At 37.7% G+C, this 25672-nt stretch overlaps 1 protein-coding gene across 3 annotated transcripts in view; it reads left to right on the top strand.

The window, feature by feature from the left end:
• The window catches only part of sipa1l2 (signal-induced proliferation-associated 1 like 2), a 71778-nt gene that overhangs the window by 5061 nt on the left and 41045 nt on the right, over positions 1 to 25672 (top strand). Inside the window, exon 1 of one of the 3 annotated variants that reach the window (XM_058790846.1) lies at positions 12167 to 12253. The exons of the other annotated variants lie outside the window; for them this stretch is intronic. The gene's annotated coding sequence lies outside the window, so the exon portion shown is untranslated. Of the gene's footprint in view, positions 1 to 12166; positions 12254 to 25672 lie in introns of those variants that run through there. 3 annotated transcript variants of the gene reach the window in all.

The following is a 25672-nucleotide window of genomic DNA, read 5'->3' as shown; positions in this document are numbered from 1 at the left end:
ATCCATTTAATTGTCAATGTTTAATATTTTTTTAAGCAAGACAAGTGTGTTTTTATTATTTATTACTTGCTTTATGTATATTTAACATCTTTATGTCATGTTTAATAGCCTACAGCCCCAGCCTCATAATAACTCAGCCATCTTGGACCATTCCCTCTTTTCTGCCTAATGCAAAGGCCCATGGGAAAGAGAGCGAGGCTGCTGGCAAACCCTATCAGATGCATGGAGCCATCTGCCTCTACACCTGACACTGTAACACTCACTTTCATCCATCCAGTTGGGTCTCAACCCCACCAAATGTCTTTTCCTGATTAACAATAGTTTCATTTCAAACCCTTTTGCTCATACGTTCCCACCATCCTTTGGGATATTCCCTCTTCCTTTCCACCTGTTCCATGAGTGTAACCTTGGATGACAAGCTGTTCAATATTTAAAATGGCAAATGCTACAAAAAACTAGAGCACTGGAGTGCAGCATCTGCATTGGTTTCTGTTTCCATGTGGGGCTTTTATTTCGAGTTGAGGACGAGGATTGAAATATCAGCAGATAGATTTCCTCAGTTCCACTTTGGCTGAACCGAATCTCATTCAAGCATCTACGCTCATTGTGAGGAGGAGGGGGAGATTTCAGGAGGCTGGCTGACGCACACAGGGCTGTCTCCTCCTGGCTTCACTCTCTCTCTTTGAACCAGATCTCTGTTCTCAACGGGACTAATATAACTCTCTGGCGCTTGCTAAGTTGACTCTTTGGAGGTTTCCGTCACAAAGAGGGACTTCTAATGGGGACAGGCAGATTTACGTGAAGTGTTCAAAGACATGAGTATCCCCATCTCTCTGTTGTTGGGTGGGTGGGAAGATCAAACCTTGAGCCTTTCATTAACACCAGCGGACTGAGCAAAGCTCATCCACAATTAGATATTTTTTAATTTCATAAAGTGCACAAGCCTTCAGGGTGAAAATTTGAGGAATGTCACCTCTTAACAAGTCTGTAATTGGCTCTCGGCTTTCTTCGCTTCCACCTGGAGAAACATGGTATGACTAATCAGATGATTGACAGGGAGCTGAAAAAATGAATTATGTGCACAATAAGGCCTTGCATAAGGTTAACAGCTCCTGCCAAGTGTTGAGAGAACAGTGGCTGTGTTGTACCTGTGTCGGTTGTCATGGAGGCGTGTCCCAAAGCGAAGAAAGTGATAAAGACTGCTCAGTATCTGTGAAGTCTTTGTTTTGCAATGTTTACCCTTCAACAGCCATGAATCACCACATCATTAGCTTGTCTTGACTGCTCTGCGCAGTTGCGTTCATTCGGATTCTGCTCAACGTTATCCTTGTCTTCTTGATGGACAGTAAAGATGTATAGTAGAGCAAGATGAGGTGAAAGATGGCGCAACTGTCTCCTTCACTTTCCGTCATTGCTGTGGCTCATTAGCCGTTAGCTTCTTCCAGCGTATTTGCGCAATAATTTAAACGCATTGTACGCTAGACAGCGCCACCTCCACAATTCAAGTCGAGTGGAAAGCTTATTATTTTTGCCCTACATTTTACTCCTTGCCAGGCCTGGATGTGTAATTCCCATGGCAGTGGGGTTGTTTGTTAGTCATGCGTGTACAAGGACGATTAAATGCATGTAATCCTCAGGACTCCTCATGTTAAGAGTCTATATTACTCTAATTGCACTTAAATACACATATTTCAGGTCTTTGTCCTTGGCTGCATTGTTGTGAATGTCACTGTTTCAGGGAGTCCTACCTATGCTATGACCACAGCCTATCCCTGATATATCTCTCATCTGAGTACTAAATATGTACCATAGAGATTTAGTATGACACTGCTGGATGTAATTTACATATGTTGGTCATAATCAGCAAGGCTATTTGTAGCAGAAACAGCTGTTGTTTGTTGCAGCGGTGGTATAGCTGCTGCTATTCTGCGCACACAGCAAACCTTCACAGCCCTTTAATAAATCATAACCATTTTGTCTAAGAAGGTAATAACTCAACTTGCTCCAGTCTGTTCACTTTTATACATGTTTTTTCAGACTTAAAGGCAAAGTCCATTTTTTTACGATGTGTAAATACTTTCTATCCCAGTTTAATGTGGAGAGATTTAAGTGGCCTGAAAACCAGTGGTGTGAGCTTAGGCATTTTGGAAATATTTTTTTCAGTTCTGTTTGGTGCCACTGTTGGTATAGAAACCACAAATTTCACCTTTAAAGTATCAACTGAAGCAACTTTTCTTGCCCCTGGAGTGGTGAAGATTGTGGTGAAGGTCCTTTGACCTTCTACTGGCCACTTCACCAGGGACAGATGGACAGGTTTATTTTTGAAGTCAAGGTGCCTCTTGGTCAAGGATTTCTTATTGTTCTGTCTTATTGATCTCATCCTATAAAAGGACATGTCCACATTGGTTTGGAATGTGAACTGTTGCATATGCTTCAGTCAATGAGCTGAATGTCAGCAAGGTCACCTTTTAAGCCCTTCTTGTTTGTTTGGGTGGCACAAAGGTTTAACTGGTGAAGTTCCTGGTAGAGACCTCTTAATATTATATTCAAAGCAATTTTATGAATATATTAGTATTACCAAGTGGATTCTGACAATGTATTTTAACAAACATTCAGCAACAAAGAGTTGTTACCACTAGCTTGTGAAAGCAATAAGCCATTTGAGACCATGGTTTACACTGGATTACCAAGGTTAAGGGTGTTTTCGGCACATTGCATCTCGCATGCCTCGTGGTTTACTTTATTGTGCATGCTCCATTATGTGCACCATTGGCCCATGTAACAATGCCAGATGTAAGGCAATGCCAGATTATTCTTGTGAATCTATATGTAGTAACATTTAGCTACAAACATGGAGAAACAAAGGGATTAATTCAAGAAGTCTTGATTGTTCACAATCTGATGACCTGTGCTTGCTGTTGGGTAAGTCCTCCAGATCCATAAGCCAGACCCCAGACAATGAGTTGCTACCATGGGTTTTTTTGGTGGGGGTGAGATGGTTGACCTGTTGTCCCCCAGAGCCGAAGGCCAGATAAGAGGAGCGGATTAGTGTCTCTCCCAGCATTCCTTCTTCCCACTGTAGCAAAAGTGATGTCTCAATAGGAAGCCTAGAGGAATTTCGAGTGGTGACGCTATGGACTCCTTCTTTTCCAATGGTTTTCTCCTATTTTTTTAAAACTTTTTTTTATTTTATTTTTTTTTAATCTCACCCATCCTTCTCTGCCTTTACCACTGAAATAAGATGTTAGGCTTTATCATTTTCTGGAAGCCCCTATGACCTGGAAAATTAGAGACATTTGTGCAGGAAATTATGGGTTTGATTATGGTGGCAGGAAATGGCTGTTGGCAATTAAAAAAGATGAGGAGAAAACACGTGTTGCCTTGAGACGCAGGTGCAGCTTCCGTCAGCTCTCCTCACATTAAAATCAACAACTCCGTGTTTGTTGGAAAGGGTTTGCGGGTGATCAAAGACCTCGCTGGATCCATTTTCGGACACCTAAATGTCATCTAACGCACTAGATTAGTAGTTTCAGTTGTGCGGATCGTTCTGGCTAAGCGGTTCAAAATGTGTAAGTGGTGACAGATGTTCAATAAGTGTTGATTTTCCATGCTTTGTCTGCTTTCAAACAAGAGTTACAATTTTTATAAGCTGTAGATGAGACTTCAAGAGATTTTCTGTTGTTAGGTTTTATTTTCTTATTCTAGGAAGTAATACATTCAGATTTGGTTATGTTCTTCTGTAACTGTGGGATTAAGTTCATGGAATTTGCAGCCTTTTCTCTGTTACTGACAACAATATACATTGAGAATCCAGGATACTACATCTCTCCAGTTTTAAAAAAACATGGACACATGGCCACAGTAGGTGAACCTTGCTGGTTTTTTTAGAAATCCCTCTGTAGATGTTGTGATTTTTTTAATGCTGATCTTGGTTCAGCGTCCTTTCCAGGCGTCTTTGTTTATGTCCTATCACGGTACCAATCTCCCATCTGCATGAAAGGGCAGCTGTTATCTTCAACCTTTTGCTTGTTCTACAATCTTCACGCTCTTATTGACTTCCATCAGTTCAGTTGACTATGTTTCAATAACGTAATTATCGCTATAAAATCTTTAGTCACGGGCATGATGAGATTTTTACGAGCCAGACGTGTCACATGTGTACAGATGAGTGTGTATTTGCCTGCGTGTGTCCTATCTTTGGGATTGATTAGCTGGTAAGTGACCTGCTTGGTTCAAGGTTAATTGGTTTATTGTAGCAGATCATGTTGTGAGATGGAGATTGAGCGGAGACTAGATCGACACAGCTATAATGTGCATGAATGTGCAGCTTTTAGGCTCTAATGAGCTGCTGAGCTTGCAGCCAATCAGGCGTTGCGGTTCAGCCAGTTCAGCCTGTTTTATGTGTTTAATGAGCTTTTTAGGGATATTTGAGAGAAACGTGTATTGTTTCTTGTGCTCGGAAGGAGGATGAGGTTATTGTTAGATTAATAACATGATTAGACGTTTTGCTTCAGGGTGCTGATGCGTTGTGTGTTTTGGTGTGAATGTGTGTTTACTTGAGTCTAATGCCTTTTCCTGACTCAGCTAGCAGAGTGCTGCTTCAGCTCATTGGAGCCTATAGATGCACAAACACACACACACACACACACACCCACACTCACACTCACAGAGCCTTAGCATTCACCCCAGCCTGGCTTCATGCATCCTATTCAAACACCAGGCATTCCTTTATTAGTGATTCCCAGCTGGGTTCATTTAAGTTTGATTTAAGCCTATTTTTTGGAATTTATTTTATTTTGTATTTTACACATTTCTATGATTTTGTTTTATATTATATTAATTTTTTTTTTCTTGGAACTTTATTTTTTATTACTGTGCAGTTCAGTAATAAAAAAGTTAAAGTTGCATCTCACATTTGTAGCTTTTGTCTTCCCATGCAGCTCATAACTAAATAACACCACCTGCGTGTGGCTTACTGGAGTGGGAAACGGGACATGCAAATGTGAGAGATTTTTCTAAAATAAATAGTAAAATATTCATCACTCACATTTCCTGCATGATTCGCTCATAAGTATTTATGTGCCTCATTAACCAAACCTGAGCAGCAAGTGTTGATTTCAGACCTTGTCTTAAAAAAATATATCTTGATCAGAATCAAAAATTAGGTTTAAGATTTAGGTTACATTATGTTACCAGGTATCAATCATGTTTAAAATTCATTCAAAATACAAGCATACCTGCTTTTTCAGTGCCTCTAACCATGTGTGTTGCATTTTTAAGATGTTGTGGCAGGGTAAAAATTGTTCAGCTTTTAAAAACATGTCTCAAGACCCTTGTGATCTGTCCTGTTACATTTCATCAGTTGCGCTCCATCTAACTGTTTTTAAACACAAGAATGCGTCTTGTGTGTCCATTCCAAACAGAATTTTGGAAGGGGGGAGGGTTACTGTAGTAAAATATATATATATTTTTTAATTTTTTTTTTTGTGCTATAGTTTTATGTATTTTTATTATTATTATTATTTTTTTTTTTTTATAATTCATTACTGTTGGTCACCCTTTAGGTTTGTTTGGTATGTTGCTAATGGAAGTGTCTGACCATATACGAAGCCACATTTAGTACATTTGAAATTGTCCAAAATTGGATTCAGAAAAATCCTATCTTCTTTTGTTTTTGTTATTGTTTACATGCAACATCCAGAATAAATTGGCTGGCAAAATGCAGGCACTCAATAAGATTCAGTTTCTGTCTCTCCTCCTCCTCCTCTTCTTCCCTGTTTTGCCTTTCATATGCACCGAGGCTCATGAGATCGTTAGCGGATCTCAGTCTCAGTGGATTTCAGCAGTCAGAGGTCAGTTGTCTTCAGAGACGTCACTCACTGGGCCTGGAGGTTTTGTTCCCATGTGGAAGGAAAGACCTTATTCACGCTGTTTTTCTTCCCTGAACGCCAAGGAGCACCAGGAGTGAGGAACGGATGGAGAAAGAGAAAGGGACAGGCAAGCACAGCTGGGCAGCCAAGGCAGGACAGTTTGATTTCAGAAAGTCAGTGTGCTTTGTAATGTGAAGAAAAGAGCCAGGGGAATACTTCACAACACCCAACGGACCGTTCCTCTGTCTGGCTCTCTTTTTCATCCCGTCTTTGTCTCTCTCTCTCATTTTGCCTCCTTTTTTGTTATTTAAAAGGGATAGTTCACTCAAAAAAAGAAGATTCTGTCATCATTTACACACCTTCATGTCACTTCAAACCTGTATGAATGCCTTTCTTCTGTGGAACATAAAAGAGGGTTAAAGTTGCTTGGACCCCGACGTTCCTCAAAACTTATTTTGTGTGTTCTTGGTTTCTGAAATTACATAAAGGTACCATAAAACTGGTCCATGTGATTTTTACTTTGGGTCTTCTGAAGCCAAACAATATTTTTGTGAGGAGGGTAAGGTTTTCAATGACTAACAATCATATGGACCACTTTTTATGGTGCTTTTTTTTGTCATTATAGAGATTGACAGCCCCATTCCCCATTCACTTTCATCCGTGTTTTCGAAAATTCACCTTGTGTTCCATGAAAGAAAGACTCAGATAGGTTTAGGTTGACATGAGGGTGAACAAATATTGCCAGAATTAAAATTCTTCAGGTTTCTCTTACAAGAAATGTCTACTAAAAATCCAGTTCTTTTTGCATTTATTTTTGTTTTCTTTTCACAAAAAAAGTATTTTTCTTGTAGCTTTGCAAAATTGAAGTGGAGCCATTGATGGTACATGGACTGTTTTACCGATGTCCTTACTATGTTTCTGGGTCTGGGAACATTTCAGTTGCATTGCTGTCTATGTAGGGTCATTTTATTCATCAAAAATATCTTAATTTGTGTTCCGAAGATGAACAGAGGTCTTATGGGTTTGGAACGACATGAGGGTGAGTAATTTAATGGCAGAATTTTCATTTTGGGGTGAACTAATGTTAAGAGAAAATAGCAGGACTCCTTTATTCAGTCTTTCTGTTTTTCTCAAACACGTCATTTCTTCACCGGCAATGCAGCGGAATAAAGAGGGAATGTGTTTCGAGTCTGACTGACGTGTGATTGCGAATGAGAAACAGCTGTTTCCATCCCCCTCTGTGTCTCTCGGAGTGCTCGTCCCACAGCAGGAGTGAGCCAAGTGGAAAGCGGCACCCAACAGCTGCACACAGACTCAGCAAGGAGCCAAAACAGACGGGTTTTTTATGTCTTAGTTTAGGAGGAACAACAGGAAGGGAACCAAGTATCAGAAGGTTTCTGGCCTATAGCTGAGCGGCGGAAACAGGGCCAGGCGATAGAGCCGTAAATGACGGATGGGTCTACGTCAATACAAACGACACAAGTGTTTCAGATCTGTTGACGTGACCCAGAGTGTTGGGGCAAAGGGGCGGTCTGTCGTTAAGAATTCACACCTCTACCTCAGGAGCAGCTGTTGCCCATCTCTCTCCTCCTCAATGAGGGGGAAGGGAGGAATGCTGAAGGAATATTCCGGGTTTATTGCGACCTGATGTCTGTGTGCCGCATTTGTGGAGTGCCGGCGATTACCTCAGACAATAAATGCGTGCTTATTGTAAACGCATGTTTCGTGTGTTTATAAACACAAAGGGACGTGTTGAAATTATTGCCTGATGTGGTCGACAGCATGTTAATGGGTGATAGATTATTATTTTTATTGATAAAATACTTTTTTTTGCCAGTTTAATGCACAGAGACATCAATAAACAAGTCATCGGTAGGTTTATTTCCTGAAACGTTCTCAAAACATTAATGATCTAATGATCCCAAATGATCTATTATAAACAATGCATTATGTATTCTGCTCTCTAGATCATTCATTTTTTAAGAGTAGTGTTATCTCAAATGTAACATGGTTTAGTGTTTTTTTTTCACCACGTTCCAATTTAGAGCTTTATTTTATTTTTATTCTGTTATTTTTACCATTTATTTCTATACTACTCTAGTGTTTATTAACAATTTGGCTTTTATTTTCATTATAAAATTATTTTAGTAATTTTGTTCATTCTTGTTTCTTTTTGTTTTTGTTTTAATTTTATTTAATTTTTGATTTTAGTCATTTTAGTACTTTTAATTTATGTTTTGTTAGTTCCAAGGGAGCTTTTCAAATTTTTGTTACTTTTTAAATTATGTTTTCATCAACATTTCTAGTTTATTTCAACTGTTTCAGTTAACAAAAATGTATTCATAGAAATTAACAACAGTTTTATTCGTTTTACTTTTTACATTAACAACCCTGGTTTTGCGGCTCCTCTTCTGCTTTACAAATAAATCTTTGAAAAACAAAAAGAATCTATTTGATGTCAAAATATTAATTAAAGGATAAATTGGGTGTTGGGGCTTACATATGAAGCCTTCTGCGGAAATGGTTATTATTTTTCAGACTGGTGCTACTAGTGGCGCTGAAATTTCATCTTTAATATAGAAGGTAGTCTGTGTGGAGGAAGGGCGATTTCTTATCCTACAAAGACTTTAAACGTGTTACCTGATACAGAATGGTACAATTCCAAACTAAATTTAAACAGTGCTTTCTAATAAACTTGACAGCAAAGATAAAGACACAAAGGCCCATTAGAGCGAGCGAGCGAGAGAGAGAGAAGGAATGAGAATAATTCACAGCCTCTCCCTCCTGTGCTTCATCACTGGGGCTTTATGAGGCCACAGGCAGCTATAAACTTCTCCTTTTTAATAAAAGCAGCTATTCGCATATTTCTCATTCTCATTATCTGTGTACAGAAGAGAGAAAAAGAGAATCGCCTTCCCACGCGGTTTTCATTTTAAACACGTATACGGATGTATGCAGTTCACACTATATAAACAGACATAAACACGCAAGCACCTCAGCTGTGTTTCTCCTTAGGGTGAATGAGTTTTATCCTGTCTGCTGCAGATCCAGAAGGCCTTTGGGCTCCTATCAACACATTTAATACCTCACAATAAATGAAAACACTTGCAAACACACCTCAGAGAGAGATAGAGAGAGTCTGAGTGTTTGTGTTGAAACTCTTGTCAAGTGCAGGTCAAGTAACATGTCCATGGACTGTCATTGATGATCAGAAGTGTGTGAGAGTCAGGAAAACTGTAGCTTGGCAAGACATTTAAAATCAGCATGAAAAGACTGGTGTTATTTACTTTATTACTTCATGTTGCTGTTCTCATTGTGCACAGTTGATCTGTGCAAGTTTTTCCCACTAGATTGTAAATCGATTGTAAACTTTCATTTAAGTCTTGCTTGACTTGATATGGAACACCCAGTTTTTACAGTCATAATTTAATTTATTCGGTAAAACTTTGCAATAAGGTTCAATTTGTTAATAGGTTAATGCATTAGGTAACATGAACTAACACTTGGTTAATTAATAAATACACTGTTGTCCATTGTTAATTTGTTTGCATTTATTAAATTTTTTACGGTTTCAAAAATACAGTAAAAATATTCTTACAATTTACAATAATTTTCTATTTAAAAAAAAAATTCAAATGTAATTTATGAAACTAAGATACTATGAAACTTAATTAGAAACATTAATTATCAACATTGAAAACACTGCTGTTTAATATTTTTGGCGGAAACCAAGATTCAATATATCCTTGCTAAATAAAATGATCAATTTCATACAAGACTCTGTGTATGATGAGATTAAAATTAGCTTAGATTAATAAATGCTATAAAAGCATTGTGCATTAATTAATATTACTATACAGAACCTTATTATAAAGTGTTACCATCATCCTTATGGATTTTTTTTCTCATTAAATATCCTGTTTTGCACTAAAATGCTTTTAGATTATGGAAATAAAAAAGGTTTTGCATGCCCTTTTAAATGTAATATCTATACACATACTGTGGCCATATGTTTTATGGTTGTGCCACATCCTGATATGCTCCATCAGAAAGTGATAACCCAGAAAAACAGAACCAGAGAAAGCAATAGTAGGAAGTAGTCCATCAATATGTGGTACTCTTTACACGCTCTCTCCCATCTCTAGCCATCTCTGTCTTTTATCTTTTCTCTTTGGTTTGATATATGGCAAACCTGCTTTCTCCACCATAGTAACCCAGCCGAGGGGGAAATGTGCCGTCAATCAAAAAGTCATGAGATCAGAGGTTGCTAGGTAACAGGGTAAAACAGACCCCAAACCTCTAACTAATAACAACAAACTGTGCAAGTGCACATTTTAGAAAACAGCTAATAACATGTTCGTGAAACTGTTGTGTATGGCATCTCGTTGGCATGCGGCCACTGTATCCCACAGCAGCTATGAGAGGAGTTTTCACACTAAACACGCTGCTACTTCCAAGACTTAACTTGTACTGACTGACCTTTACCCTTTTGGTGGGGGGGTGGGGGTACCATCTCTTCAACTCCCTACCGTTGTTCTCTCTGTTTTTGCACCCCAACTTGAGAAGGTGGAGAGTGCAGGTTAGTGATTTTCAGTGATTTTAAAAGATTAGTTTACCCTCATCCTCATCCTCATGTCATTTTCACCCTTCATGCCTCAAATGGTGATTTTTATAAAGAAAATCACGGCCTTTTCAATATAATGAAAGCTGTGACAGACATATATTATGCAAGTAGTCCATTTGATTTTTTTGAAGCCGTAACCTTCTTGTAAGTTGTTATTCACTTTCATTACATGTTCAATACAAGAACGTAAGTCATTCAGGCTTGAAACAAGATGAAGGCAAGTATGTTGACAGGATATCCAGTACAAGAGCTTGATTGTAACTCTTAAAAACAAGAAATCTTTCTTTTATTGACTTGCCAAATTAGAAGTAAAACAGACAGTGAAAGGTTCCAGTGCTTTAGGAGCTCTTAAAATGGCTCTTGTTCAATCAAATTAGAGCAGTGGAACGAGTGTAAGTTTTGAAATGCACTCACATATCCAGTAGCTCCAGTTCACTTAGTCTAACTTGCTCTGGGGTTGTCTGTTGGAAACTTTGCAGTGGAGCATGTACACAGGCGGTTGCAGTGATCCATGAGCACATTAGCCAGGCTGCAGGGAGAATGAAGACAGGCGAGTTAGGGAGAAAGACAGAGGCTTGACAGAACAGTGCAGCCTGGGAGAGAGAGAGAGAAAGACATAGACCCTAACAAGCAGCAAGGCCCTGGAGACCTAGAGACCACCACAGTGCACAGAAGCAGTTTCAAATGTGCCACTGATTCGGCTGACATGGTAGAGAGAGAAAGAGAGGGAGAAGGAAGTTTGGACTTGGTGTCCTTTCCTTACATTTAGACTTGTATAAACAGATTGGGTTAGCCTGACATAGTGATGTGTAAATATTCCCCTGGAGACTTGGCACAGCTGTAGGCAGAGCGAGGCAAGGCATCTTGGGTATTTGTTGCAGTGGTTCGATCACACTGCATTACCGTCCAGCACTGTGTGCTCAGGGTTTCAGTCCAACTGCCCCAGAGGTTCGTTCCCATCGTTACGGTCTGTTTAGATGCATTTTTAATAACACACAGCCCATACTGACAGGAAGTTTGAGCTTTTCAGTGTTTTACAGTGTTTTGGTGTGTGTACAGACCTGACACTGCATGTGTGTGTATGGTCCATTGATCAAACTTTGTATAGCACATTTCCTGTAAACAGAGGAAAACAGATGCAGTATAGTAAATATTATTACTTAAAATTCTGGCTTATGTACAACAGATCCAAAGCTTGGACAGTCATAAGATATGAGAATGAGATATATTTTAATATTATTTGTTTATAGTTTATATTTATTAAAGGGATAGTTCACCCAAAAAATTCTGTTGTCATTTGTTCCAAACCCGTAAGTCTTTTGTTCAGATATTTTAATGAAATCTGAGAGATTTAAGTCCCTCCCACCAACTACCACTTAAAAAAGTTAAGAATAAAAGTTCAAAATAAAAAGTAAAACTGAGCCGTTGAGTTCACATTTTCTCTTTGTGTGATGAACAGAATCCATTTAGGCTTTATTTACATTGATCAGCGAACATAAACAGTAGATCAACCATACTTGCTTGACGCACGAGAATAACCCTCATTTTGCAACACGACTTACACAATATTTAAGTCGTCTAGGGCTGCAGCGATTCGTCGACGTCATTGATTACGTCAATTATGAAAATACGTCGATTAGCATGGAATGCGTCGGCGCGTCGCAACTTTAGCCACGCCCATTGCGCGAGCCTGCAGCTATCACTACTTAAGACTGTTTTTCTGCCGTGTTGAACACAAAACAAGACTCTAGAGCAGAAGGTAAAGGCTAGCATGGCAACATCACTTCATAGAGTTGTGTCATGGAGCATTTTATTATTATAAGAGTGTCAGAACATATATATAGCCGAACTTGCATTCAAAGCTGCGCTGAATGAACGGAGCAGCACGGGACATCAAGTTGCCTATATAATCATGACTGGTTTAATTCACCCACAGAGATGGAGAAGGAGAAATGATTCGTGTTCATCTGAAGATCCACTTGAGCTGCCGTCAGTGCCGTGGGCGCGATCGCACCAAACGCACTCTCTGCACTCACTAACAAAGCATTTAAAGTCATTGTTAGTTGTTTAACTGTGTGATGAATTGGACAAGCCTCGACTGGACTCGTTTATTTAAAAACGGGCTGTCAGCTGTGATAAAACTTCCCGGGGTTATGACTCCATTTTTGATTCTGTCGCTCTAGTGTCCTGAATGCAGTTGTGACTTCAGCTGTTCATTCATACAGATATTCAAGCAGATGTTTTAATCTGCTGAATAAATAAAACATTTCAAGTCTCTCACCTGTAAGCAACTACTGTCAGTCCCAAACAGTAACTGTGAAAGCAGCCGTAATGTGCATTTCTATTGATTGTACTATCACTGCCCTGTTTTTCTTTTTCTTTCTTTCTTGTTGTTATTATTATTTCTTTCTTGCTTTCTTTTTCTTTTTTTATTGTTATTATATTTATTTTTCTCTTTTCTTCTTATTTTTCTATTTATTGTTATTTTCTTTTGTTCTTTCATTTTTATTTTTATTATTTATTGTTATTTTCTTTTGTTCTTTCATTTTTATTTTTTATTATTTATTGTTATTTCTTTTTCTCTATTTTCTTGTTATTTTTATTTATTGTTGTTTTTTTTCTTTCTTTGTTTTTTTTTTTTTTTGTAAAGTATTAATTATGAGAAAACGTTTGAATAAAATATTAAAAGACTAATAGCAGAAATTACTGCTATTACTTACTGATAGTTTAAAGAATCCTTCAACTGATAAGAAAATAATAAATAGATTAATTGAAAAATAATCTATAGATTAGTCGACTAATCGAAAAAATAATCGACAGATTAGTCAACAATAAAAATAATAGTTAGCTGCAGCCCTAAACCCGTCCCCAAACTTGCACCATTGGTTGAGCCAGTGTTGCTGTCCTTGGCAGGATTCTCAAACAAACAGTAAGTGTTTTATCACCACAAAGCCCTGGTTTTGCTGAATAGCAAGCTTACTTCTAGTTGTCTTTGAAGATTAGACTTTTGATTTTTAAATCCAAAAATTACACGTATCAACTTTAAATCAGAGTGTGTATTTCTGTCAGGGCTTGTCTCACTGTCGTTGTCCTCCACTCGCCCTCACCGCCACAGGAAGTCTGAGTTTACAGCGCCACAGCATATGGCTCGTACATGGGATTATTCCACCTCTGTCCTCTCTGTCACTCTCAAAACTTCTCTCTCTTTCACCCCTCTATAACCCCCAAAATTGAATTGAGTACTAAAAAAGCATGTAGAAACCCCTCAGCTATGGTCTCTATGCCTCTTTGAGGGTCTTTGCATCAATGCAGGTGGACTGAATGGGTTTGGGGGGCGGGTTGAGCTCAGGAGAAGTGGGGGGAAAGGGCTTTATCTGTCTGTCCGATAACTGGAGTTTCATGGTACTGCCTCTTTTTTTTAAAGAAATGCTAATCTGAGCCAGCGACACCAGTCATTAGGGGCTTTTGTTCGGGGGGCAAAGGGGTCTGGAGAGATGTTGGGGGTTGAGGAAATGAGGTTTGGCTTTCTTTTAATTGTTCTCTCAGTCTATATACGAGTACTTTTATTTTATCTTAACCACGTTTTCACTGCACACATTTGTTTTAATCAGTTACCAGCATCAATCCTCCATATCAGTGAGGCTTGTGGCCTACACAGGGAATGTATTGATTGGTTGAGGTAAAGCAAACGCTGTTTGCGAGAAATGACACTCCGCCTGGTACATCTTTGGGTGTGGTTTCCAGGTGCTGAATGTCAGATTAAGCCAAGGCCTTGAGGACTTTTCTGCCGACACACATGGATTTACAGCTGTTTTTCTGCGGTAAGGATGTGGTGGAGGGCAACCGATCCAAACCCACTGATTGAGCTGATCGGTCCTGACATGACTGCCAATGTGTGCTTGATTCGTATCTATGACGGCTGTGAAGAAGAATGCGGGTTTGTTTGGTGAGTTGCTGTTGTTTGTGTTTGACATTTGTAACGTTCTGATTCGCTCTCAGCAGGCTTTTCTGAGGTTAGATGAAGAGCTCTGCAAAGCTGGGAATGGTTGCAGTATAATTACATTTAACTGTCAGTGGGATAGATGTCCTTCAGCAGTGAAAGATGTGTTTACACACTATTTTTCTTTCTTTCTCTGCATTTGCATTGTGTATTTAGTTTTACTGAAAGCATTGAGTGATGGTGTAGAGATGTAGTGGGTAGTTTTGAAGTGCTTGTGCTACGAATGGCTCACAATGGCAGACGAATCGTCCATCAACCAACTAGTCCATTATGATTTTGTTTTATGATCATTTATGTTAAACACATTAAATATACTGTTCGTGAAGTAAATAAATTTTCAAGGTGATACAACTGTCCCAATACCATAAAAATATTTTTAGTAGTTTTGATATGATCGTGTTATTTAAATTTAACGACTTCTTAAATGCGTATTATTTAATTAATTAAATTGTATTAAATATTAATATTAAATTAATGTATTGAAGATAAATTACATGCTCTTTCATTTATTATGGAAGCTGTTGTATGTCATTGGCCTTAATCTTTATTTTTTTGTTAATGTTTAATTTTGGTGCCAGTGCCTTTTGTGCTTTTAGCTGTTAGCCAGTTCGCATGTTAAATCCTTTCAGAAAAAGTGTCTTTAAATTAATTTCTGTGTTTTCTTATGATCTGGTGGGTCATGAGTGGGTTGCAGATTTGTTCTTATGACATTATGGGGGGAAACCTCTAAGCTAAAAAAAAAAAAAAAAACAGTAAAAACTGCTACTAACTGCATAATAATTATGATAGCTAAAATACAAAGACATAGGCCTATGATCATTTAAATGAGTAGAAAACAGTTCACATATCCTTTCTGTTTACATCATGTCTTGCATCCAATCAAATTCTGCTGTATTTTGGCTCAAATTATTTGCGCTAGTGCAAATACACACATGCTTGGAAAAACAATCACAAGTGAACTGAACCATTTTTCATAATATTGCTAAATACACTTGTATGCCCTTTTAAAACTTTGATTGGTGTCAGGCTAAGACAAACAATAATTCAAAATGTTGTGTAAATGCTTTAGTCTGGGCTGGTGCAAATGAATCTTTCACTTAATAGAAGTTAGTTCGCAGCTAGGAAGGTTTAATTACTGTAAAATAGTATAATGAATCAATTACATTTCAGTGGGTGTTTTTAAGGATATTGCACTACAAATCAAATTCACTTGATTTGCAGTGTAAAATCTGGCTCTGTAAAACCAGTTGAGAAGCGCCGTTCTAATGGATGCTGGTTAAAGGTCATATTTTTACCGAGTCTGAGGAGTCCAGGTCTTTTATTGAGCAGTGAGTGTGTGTGTGTGCTGGTTAAGGTATTTGGCGGGGATGGTGCAGCAGGGTGTTGGGGTGTGTGTGTGTGTGTGTCTTTTCGGCTGCTGTGAGGAGCTCAGAATGCCAGATGGTGCTTGTTAAACTCAAAAAGCTCTCCCACTCTCGACTGGAGCTCCGCAGTGTGGACCACATGCTGTCTGGAATGACCAGCTTCAATTCAGACAGGCAGAATTCTCCAACACCCAAAGCTACCTGCTGCTTCGGTTTTCTCACAGGCCCTTTCAGCCTCTCTTTCAAGTGCAGCATGTCGTCAGAAACTCCCGGTGAATGAAGGTTACCGCTCGAGCGCGAGAAGAAATTAGTTCAGCTCGGGGGGACAATGCAGTTCTGCTTCCACAAAGATGCCCGCTGCTGTCCAAAGCCATAGAGGAATGATTTGAATGAGAGAAACAAGGAGGCAGTGTGTTTCAACCATGTAGTCAGGTTTGTGAAAGAGGCTCGGCCTGTTTGCTCCCACTGACCTTAAAGAAGCCGAGACAGATTTAGAGTTGTGCCATCGATTGCTGTCAAAACTTGCCTTGTATGTGCGAAGCAACCAGTCTCCGCATGTTTGTTTGTGTCTGGTCCTGTCCTATGAATGTGTTTTTACCCTTTAGTGTTGTCAGCAGGTGAACCGCAGAAATCAAAACTCGTGTCAAACTTTCAGCATGTTTGTCATTCGCCCTGCAGCTGTACACGATCCGAACGAGCTTTTGCTTTATTCAGTTTTTAATTAAACGAGGCACTAGGCCGAATCGCCCTTTATGCCATTCCTAAACCCTCATTGATGTGTGTGAAAAGAAGGATTTGTGTCCTTACAAAAGGCTTACATAAACTCTTAACTCTACTTTTTTAGCTGCTAGCTGATGAGCATTGTTCAAATAAGCCCATTTGTGCCTAGGCCAAGACTTCTGGTGTTTAAAGGACTGAAGGTTTGGAGGTTAATTTACCTCATGGCCTTGTTTAAGATGCCCCCGTACAAGGTTCCATTACGCATAAGATTGGTGTCGTTTGTGGTTGATGTGTCATATGGAAAACATTAAATTGGTTAAAATTAGGATAACTTATCCTTAACACAGCTCATTAGCCAAAATAGTTGGGTTCCTTGTAAAACAGTGAATGTGTGTGCCAGAAGCATACTTACTACGCACGTGTGTAAATGCTTGGGCAGTGCATTGTATGTGGGCGGCCCTTTGTGCATAATGTTACAGGCCGATTTTTTGTGCTATTTTTTTTAGATTATTGGAATTGGTAATTGTGTCCGCATGGATGATTAACATAAGAGTTAGCTTGCCATTGTGTCAGTGTCCAAAAATACCAGAAAGGTTTGGATGGTTTTTAAAAAAATGTATAATAATTTCATATACAAGTGTTCATATAATTTCAGTAATTTTAGGTGCTAATTTACTAATTTGTCTAATTTACTGTAATTAAATATGGCATATGTATTTTCATCACCAGAACTGGTTCCAAACAGGTTGCGGTTCCATTTGCTGCCACTAGTGCTCAACGCACTTTCATTTATTAGGTACAGTTGACCACCACTTCAAGTCAGCTTAAAGTGGAAATTGTGTCTTTTCTTCCCTAATTTGACACACATCCAAGTGAAGCTGACAAGAAAAATTGTAGGGCAGGATTTATCCATCGAGAACTGATTGAATCACTGGCTTGTTGTTGTTGAGAATTGCTACGATCTCATGTGAGATGTTGTTGCTCTGGGGAGGGGGAGTACATATTTTTCTATTAAAAACTACCAAGGGTCACATGAATAAAAAAATGAAGATGTGCACGGTAGGGATGCTTCGTTCCACCTTTTTCGGCTCCAGTACTTGGGGTTTAGTGTTGGCTGATACAGATACCCATCTGATACCGGTGCAGTTTTTTTTAAAATAAATTTAGAATTTCTTTATCTCTGTGTGTGGAACTGAAAATCACTCTTTTGCAAGCTACTAAATACAGACTACTTCATTATAAAGAAAAATAAAATAAAAACAAAAATAAAAAATATACGCATATTCATAATCTGTGACAAAAATATATTATAAACTAAGTTTGTGGATAATTTAGCAGCAAAAGATATAATAGAAAAATCAGCGCACAATAGTTTTATAAATCCAAACTTTTAGTGAAAAAACGTTATTCATTTATTTTATTTAACATCATATTGATGCGTAGTATTATATCTGTGCAACAGTTTATTGAGCCGAACAGTTTTAAGTTTCAGTTACTGTGCATGTTAAAAATTTGTAGTCTTTTCTACTCCCGTGTTTTCTTCTAACAGACACCTGGTAACATGAAACAACTGTAAACTTGAGAAAGTCCTTTTATGCAAAATCATAGACATTTATTTACAAATCAAGTACAATAATGGGAACACCGGATGGTCTTGAAGACCCCGTTCATATGGTATTAATTTTATTTGTGCAGGTCTTAAAAAATTTGAGCTTAAGAATCAAAGAATGGCAGTATCGGAACCGATACCCGATATGAGTATTGGATCGGCGCATCCCTAGTGCACGGGTAAATAATTTATAATAAAACAAAAAAATACGAATTTTGCTTTTATGGTGACTTTAAGGCTCGTTCTAGTGCTCGTAAGAAACCTCAGAAGCCAAGGGGGCGATAGACTTACCCTAAAATGTAGCTACCATGCATGTTATTATTCGGGTAGCTAGCTTTAAATATGCCAACAGTTAAATTAACTTTAACTTGCTCAGCAAGATTGTCTTCAAACGGTTGCTGTAAGAAAACCCGTTTACGTTAAAACGCCCCTGTGGCATTGCTGAGAAAGCATATTGGTTTGCGTTATGAATTGCTGACACATTTAGCTAGAAGCTAGCATATGTTTCTGGCCTAGAGTGATTGAGGAAAAATTAGATTTGGAGGAGGAGGTGGCTGTCCCTCATGTTTAAATCCAACTGTCTGCGAGGCAAAATATCTCAATGATAATGCACGCCTGTCTCCTCCACTTGAGTTGCAGCTGAGAATGAGGGAAAATCTGTCTAAACAAGGGCAATTCCAGATGTTATTGATAAGATCGACAATAAGCACATGAAATACTGTGTTCGCAGCGTGTGTCATTAACAGGACTTTATCTCTCATTGGACCGGATGCCATAAACTCCATCACAGACAGTTGTGTCTAGCGTAGCAGATGCCGACTGGCTGTCTCTGCGTTTGTGCCTGTCTGACTCATTTTAACAGCTGATACACGTTATCCAGGTCAGTTAAAGCCAAAAGCTGAGTCTGAAGTCATGAAAGCGAGTGGAGAAAAGTGTTTTCTCACACTTTGACTTATCGAGGGCCTTTTTACCCATATTAGGAGGGGTAGAAAGCAGTCAAGCTGTAAGCTTTTAGCATGAAATTATGGGTCTTCCTTCTTGTTAAAGTTCTGGCAATGAAAATGACAAGATCTTGACATGTTCTGGCACACAAGCCTGCATTCCTGTGTAAAACTTGCCAACTAGAGGTCATATCGCTTTGCAGAATACTTAGGAAGTAGTCATATCTGGGCTGTATCATACTGTAAATCATGGAAATGTGGGTTATTGTGTTTAAGCCAGAACACTGGCCCAGTTCTAAACCACAACCCTTTCTCACGGGCCGTTCCCTTTCTGTTTGCTCACTGTTGGAGGGCCGTGTTTGTTTGGTAAACACCTGGAAATTATATTAACCCGAATAGTAAAGGTCAGTTGCTGTATTCCCTTCAGAAAGCCCCCTCAGTGCACCCCCTGGGGTCCAACCTTTCAACTCCTGCCCACACTGCCTGTGAGGGTGTGAGACCTGCCTTTTGTTTGTTTATTGTTCCTAGCCTATTTCTCATTGGGTCTGTTCCTTTTCCTCTCTTTCTCTGCATTCACATCCTCACATATACAGTATTTTGCAGTGGAGTTCGCCTTCAGTTTTTCATTGTAAAAGTGACATTTTGATCTGAAGTTTGAAAATATAGTAAACTGGAAAATAAATCAACCGAGTGCTGAGATACTTGAGATGTTTATTTTTGTAACTTTTATTCATAATTCAAATAAATATGATCAGCCTGCCGGTCTGCTGCTGGCCGCTTGGTCGTTACTTTAAGAAAGAAAAAAACTTATTTAACGAACAAAAAAAATGCTCCAAACGTTTTTCTAAATTAACTTAGCCTAATAAAAAAACGAAATGATATATAATCACTTTGCCATTACATACAAAACAGAACTATTTTAATAGCTGAAACAGTATTATAATCTGATTTGGGAGAAGGGGAAAAAAAGACAACCTGTATCTGGAGATTATAAATTTTATATATTTCTATATTATATTTCTATATTTACACCATATATTAAACCGTGTGTAGCTCTAACACAATATAGCCTACTGTACTTTGAGCAACCATGCATGGTCCTCTCCGAAACCGTGACCCAGATAGCACACAGTATATAATTTCATGATGATAAAGTTCCCAGGATTCTGCTATGTCTATTTTAAAAATCATATTTGTATTAAGTCTCTGCATTGTTCCAAAGATGGCTCTAGTTCTCAACAGGAGAAGCATTACTAAATTTGGCCAAAGAAAAACTTTTAAAATCTAAATTTTTCTATATTAATTTGTGCATTTTTCAAATGTTTATTAAAAGTGCAAAAATTCATTAAAAAAAATCTGAAAAGAAGTCAATATTTTACTTTTTCGGGTAACATTTTGTGTGTACTGTTCTAATTTCAGTTTTGGTTTTCAGCATAGCATTTAAAAATACAATAACCGTTCTTTTTTCATTTTTTTTGGTCTGGGTTAAAAAACGAAAAACGAATGGATGCAAAAGTACGCGGACCTATTTTATTTTGTATTTTATCTTATTAATCGATGGCTGGATGGACACTTTAATCCAGATATCCATCAATGTCTTATGGATTTTAGACTGTGTGCTAATGAACTATCGATGTGCTGAAATATCCATGTGAAACAGTAATGTAGGTTTCCTACATGCCAATGCTTAGAATAAATCCAGAAGTGTGTGTGGCATGTGAGGCATTAGGGCACATCAGCTCCTGGCTCTTGTTATAGTGCCTCTAGCACTGGAATGCATAAGCGCCAAAGAGACTCCGTCCTTACTCCTAACAAGGAAAGGGAAATGAGAACAGAAGACCTCCCAGCAGCATCTCAGGAATGAGAAATGTAGGTGAGCTCAGGGCTGCAGTGAAAGAGGCTGGAAAGCTTTGACAGCATCTGACAGGGTGTGCCCATGTAGGGTGTTCACTGAGGCCGGTGTCAAAACTTTCTGGTTCTACTAGGTGTCTGCTCACCCCAGTTACCCTGCCGAAACTGCAGGGCTCAATTTACTCAATCCTTCTGTCAAAGTCATCCTTTTGTTTCCAATAAATCCCAGGAGCAAACAAATGTGGACAGGACAGGAAACAATAATCCATTAGCTGTAACCTTGTAGCATTGATTTGGGCTTAGGAAAGTCTCAGTTTCCTACAGTTTTCAGTGTTTTAATCTGTGAAATATAATACACAGTGGGGACCAAAGTGATTTTAAAGTATGTCTATTTTTATTTTTTATTTTTTTCAACAAAATAGAAATATCAACACACTATGATTTTAGGAAAAAGTCAGGATTGCAAGATAAAAGGCTGCAATTACCTACGATTTTTTGTTCCTTCAAAAAACATCAAAGAAAAAGTCAGAATTGTGAGATGTAAATAGCATTTACATAAATAACAATAACATTTCCATAAAAAGTTAATTTGAAATTTTTTTTTAAAAATGAATTTGACTGATTATTTTGCCTCATTTGCTTTATTAACAGCAGTGCTCAATCTCCAAAAGTTTGTGCAAAACATAATGTTTATGTTATTTAGCATTATTTGAGATCCAAATAGCTTCTTTTGCAACTTCTGATCCATGTTACAGATTTAGTTTTTTTATTTAAATTAGATTTAGATTTCCAGATTTTCAGTGTGGAACTTTGGACCTTTCTGTATGTGGGTTGGACAGAGGGGGATGCTCTGTAAGGGCATTGCCCTCTTTTCCAGCATTGTTTTGATCTGTTTCATACCACATTTCAAAGCCCACATCTCAAAAAAGACCACTGTTCCCATCAGTCATCCAGTAAAGAGTGACGCAGTTTAAATTTAACCCTCTGGTATTGTTCATTTCGGGGTCACACTTGTGTTGTTCGTGGTCAAAACTGACCGAACACCTGAAATGTGAATTTCTATTTTGAGAGAATTTCATGGTACTAATTAATATTTATTCAATAATTATGATCAATATTTTCCCATTGAAAATAATAAAAAAAAAATTTAAATATATATATTACTTTTCAATTATGGCAGTATTTCATGTTAAAATAGAGACAATGCCTTTAAAATCCAATTTTGGAAATCAGATTAGTGCCATCTGGTCGGAGTAAAAAAAGAAAAACATCTGCAATTCCATGGTTTAGCCACTAGATTCCTATATAGCTCTATATAAAAGGCTAATATACTCTCTAGTGGTTTTTAGGCATAAAGCCATATTTTTATTAAGTTGTGGATCTGGATATATATTTAGACATTCTCAAAGACAACTTTTTGTAAAAGTTTAGATTTTTTTTGTTTGAAATTTTGTTTTGAAATGTTAGTTTTTGCATTAATTTTACAACAGTCAAACCTGAACACAGAGAAAGGCATTTTGTTACACATAACATCAAAATTCAAGAAAATTGTAACAAAAATGAACAGAAATGCTTTATCAGAGATTTAATCAATCTTATTTCAACCTCTTTTGATTTGAGTCTTCTGGCTCAATTTTGCCATATTGTTATAGCCACACCAGTTCATTTGTGTGTGTATAATAGTGTGTTGTGTGTGTGTGTGTGAGTGAGTGAGTGTGCAGCATAGACCGAACAGCACCAGAGGGTTAAGTAACATCAGACTTACTAAATCTGTTTTCTGAAAAAAAAAAATCAGAATGTTGTGGATTTATTACCTAACATCAGACAAGAGTGTCCATGTAAGCTGCTTATTCTTGATTGTGGAAAAACCTCCTTTGAGTCATGCCTGTCAGGAAGTGGATATTTCTAACAAGAGAAAACACTCTTTAGTTCAAATATTCCCTCATATCTCCTGCCCTATCAAACCCTAGGCAGACAGGGACTCCTTTTAACTTCTGTGGCTGTTGGAAATGATAGACGGCCCAGTGTGGTCACAGTCCCCGCTATAGATCCAGCTGTCTAAATAGATTGGGTCAGTGTGTCTTCGCGGTGGGCGATGATAGCAATGATGAGCTCTGTTGTTTGGGCGGCACGGTGCATGTGAGCAAGCGTTTGAAAGCAGGGGACTAGCTCATAATGGTAATCAATGACCTGTACAGGAACTGCAGCTGGACGGAGGGCGTTGGAGGGGACAGGATTGGCCATTTGCCTGGCTCTGAAGCCCAGCGGGAGATGGTGGGAGGGAGCCTTTCAGATGTGCAATTTGTTGTCCTCTCAAGCCTTTTCTAGTGCTTGATGCTCTGTTTCTCTTTCTTCTCTTGATTTGGATAAGGCTGATTTATTGAGAAACTAATGCGCTAATGCCTCTAAAGACAGTGTACACATTATTATAACACATTTTTTCCATTTATTTTAAAGTAAATGAGTCCCAAAACGGATATTTGTTGTATCATAGGGATCACAGTAATGTTGTATGTCTTGGAGGACAACGGACCTCCCTCTCACATATGAATTTTTAAAACCACAGAGGATTCACAGGAAGACGTGAATAATTCATGGGAGTTACATTTGATGTTTTTTCAGTGATTAAGATGTGAGTTTAGACTGAATGTGGCTATGAAGTGTAGATATAAGATTAGATTAGAATTTTCACATGTTTGTTTTGTGAACCTCTGGAAGAAACTTCCCGAATATAATTTAAAATAAGATGAATTTAAATGTATTTTGCATAGTGAAAATTAAGCCTCTTTTAGGACCATTTAACATTTTAGGCTAACCATTGTATTTTCTTGACAATTAAGCATGTTTTCCTCCCAAAGGTATATACCGTAATGTAATTAGTAATAATAATAAATTCCATACAACAGATTGTACCATTTATATATTTTTTAAAGTTGTATTTTACTTTGCAACAAAAATAATGTGTTTTACACTACAGTAATGATAATGGCAGTTTTTTTGCACTGATATAACGAAAATTGATGGTATGTGCATAATTGTCATTAAAATAATGTCATGTGTGTAAATAATATTAATAATGTTTTAAAAAAAAAAACATGTTCTCCTAAATTTTACTAAAATATTTTTATGCGTTTAAAATAGGTGCAAAATATAATATATAATTTATTTGCTTTTGGTTTGTAATAGAATTCTGGACCATTTTTGCTGGTTTTCCTGAGATTTCGTGAGGCCCACACTATCACTTGCCAGGATATCAAAGCTTTGTGTTCTTTCGTGAAAGAGAGCCTCCTTACATGTTGCTTTTTCCTCCTTTAAAATTTAACAGCATTCTTTAATAATGAAACAGCTTGTCATTTGTGCACATATTATTTATCTTTTTCTGATGCCTGATGCTAAGTTTAGCCTGACAGGCCCTTTCTTTTCACGCCATGTTCAGATTAACCCAATGTTCAGTGCTTCTGGGAATGTTTGCGATCATGGAACTTCTGCATTTTCAATTTTTGATACACCCACGTTTTAAAAGCAGTAATACCTCTGCATCTCCTCTGGGGATGAACATGTGTCGCTTTGTCCAAATGTCAGTGCCATGTCTTTTGATAAATATTTAACAGAGATTTCCCCTCGATCTCGACGTCAGCTGAAATGGAATTTTGTTTTAGAGGAGTTTTTATGTTTTGATTAAAGATTACAAACAATAGTTTTCTTGGAATAATACGCTCCCATGAATTGTGTGCAATAGGATAAATGTATAAAGTTAAGTAAGGTCAATTTTTCTTCCATGTTAACATTAAATCACAGCTCTGAATCCAGTGAATTTCTAGAGTCTAGACTGTTATTGCAGTTTGAAATTGCAAAACTTGAGCGTGGTACACAGCTGGTGTTGATGCTGACACAAAGATGTGTTTATTTTGGAGGGAGGGTTAAAGGTATTGGGGTCAGTGTGTTTGTAACAGACAGACAGACAGGACTGCACGTCCAAAACACATTATTAATAAATGCCAGTTTAATCAGCTTTCCTTCCGAAGGATTATTTTTAGGTTGCTGAATTTCAGTGTGTACCCATGGTGGCGTCGGTCAGTAATGTAATTTTATACTCTCTTCCGTTCTCACTAGTACTTTATTTTTGGATCTGATATTGGAAAGCTCTTTCACTAAAAGGCAGTCTCTGGGTTCATTGCACAAAACCAGTAATTCTCAACTGTTTTTTGTTTTTTTTGGTGCAGGACCCAGATTTTACATTGGATAACAAGTGGCGATCCAAAACAATACGAAACTCAAAACAAATGTTCTTAAATCAAGTATTAAATACCAACGCCCTACATGGGCACCCTGTCAGATGCTGTCAAATATTGAAATAACTGTGAACTTCATAAACCATGTCATTGGAATAGATTTAAGTAACAAAGTATAATTTATGATTTGATTTGATGTGTGACCTTTGTCAAAAAAAAAAAAAAGTTTTCACTTCCCTTTTAAAGTTTCATATGCCTGTTTATTTTGCATTTTCAACAATGTATGATTTTATGGTTAATTGCATTTTATTAATTTCATTTAGCTTTTTGTTTGTTTTGAGAGCCACTGAACTCAGTAAAAGAAATTTGATTTTAAAATTGTGATTAATTTGGAAAACAATTTAAGGGGGAGAGGTTAACATTATTTTAATCGTTTGTCATTTTCATTCTGAATTCTGATT

This window comes from Onychostoma macrolepis, chromosome 11, assembly GCF_012432095.1.
Source record: "Onychostoma macrolepis isolate SWU-2019 chromosome 11, ASM1243209v1, whole genome shotgun sequence".
NCBI lineage: Eukaryota > Metazoa > Chordata > Actinopteri > Cypriniformes > Cyprinidae > Onychostoma > Onychostoma macrolepis.
This window is presented reverse-complemented; position numbering and strand designations above follow the sequence as displayed.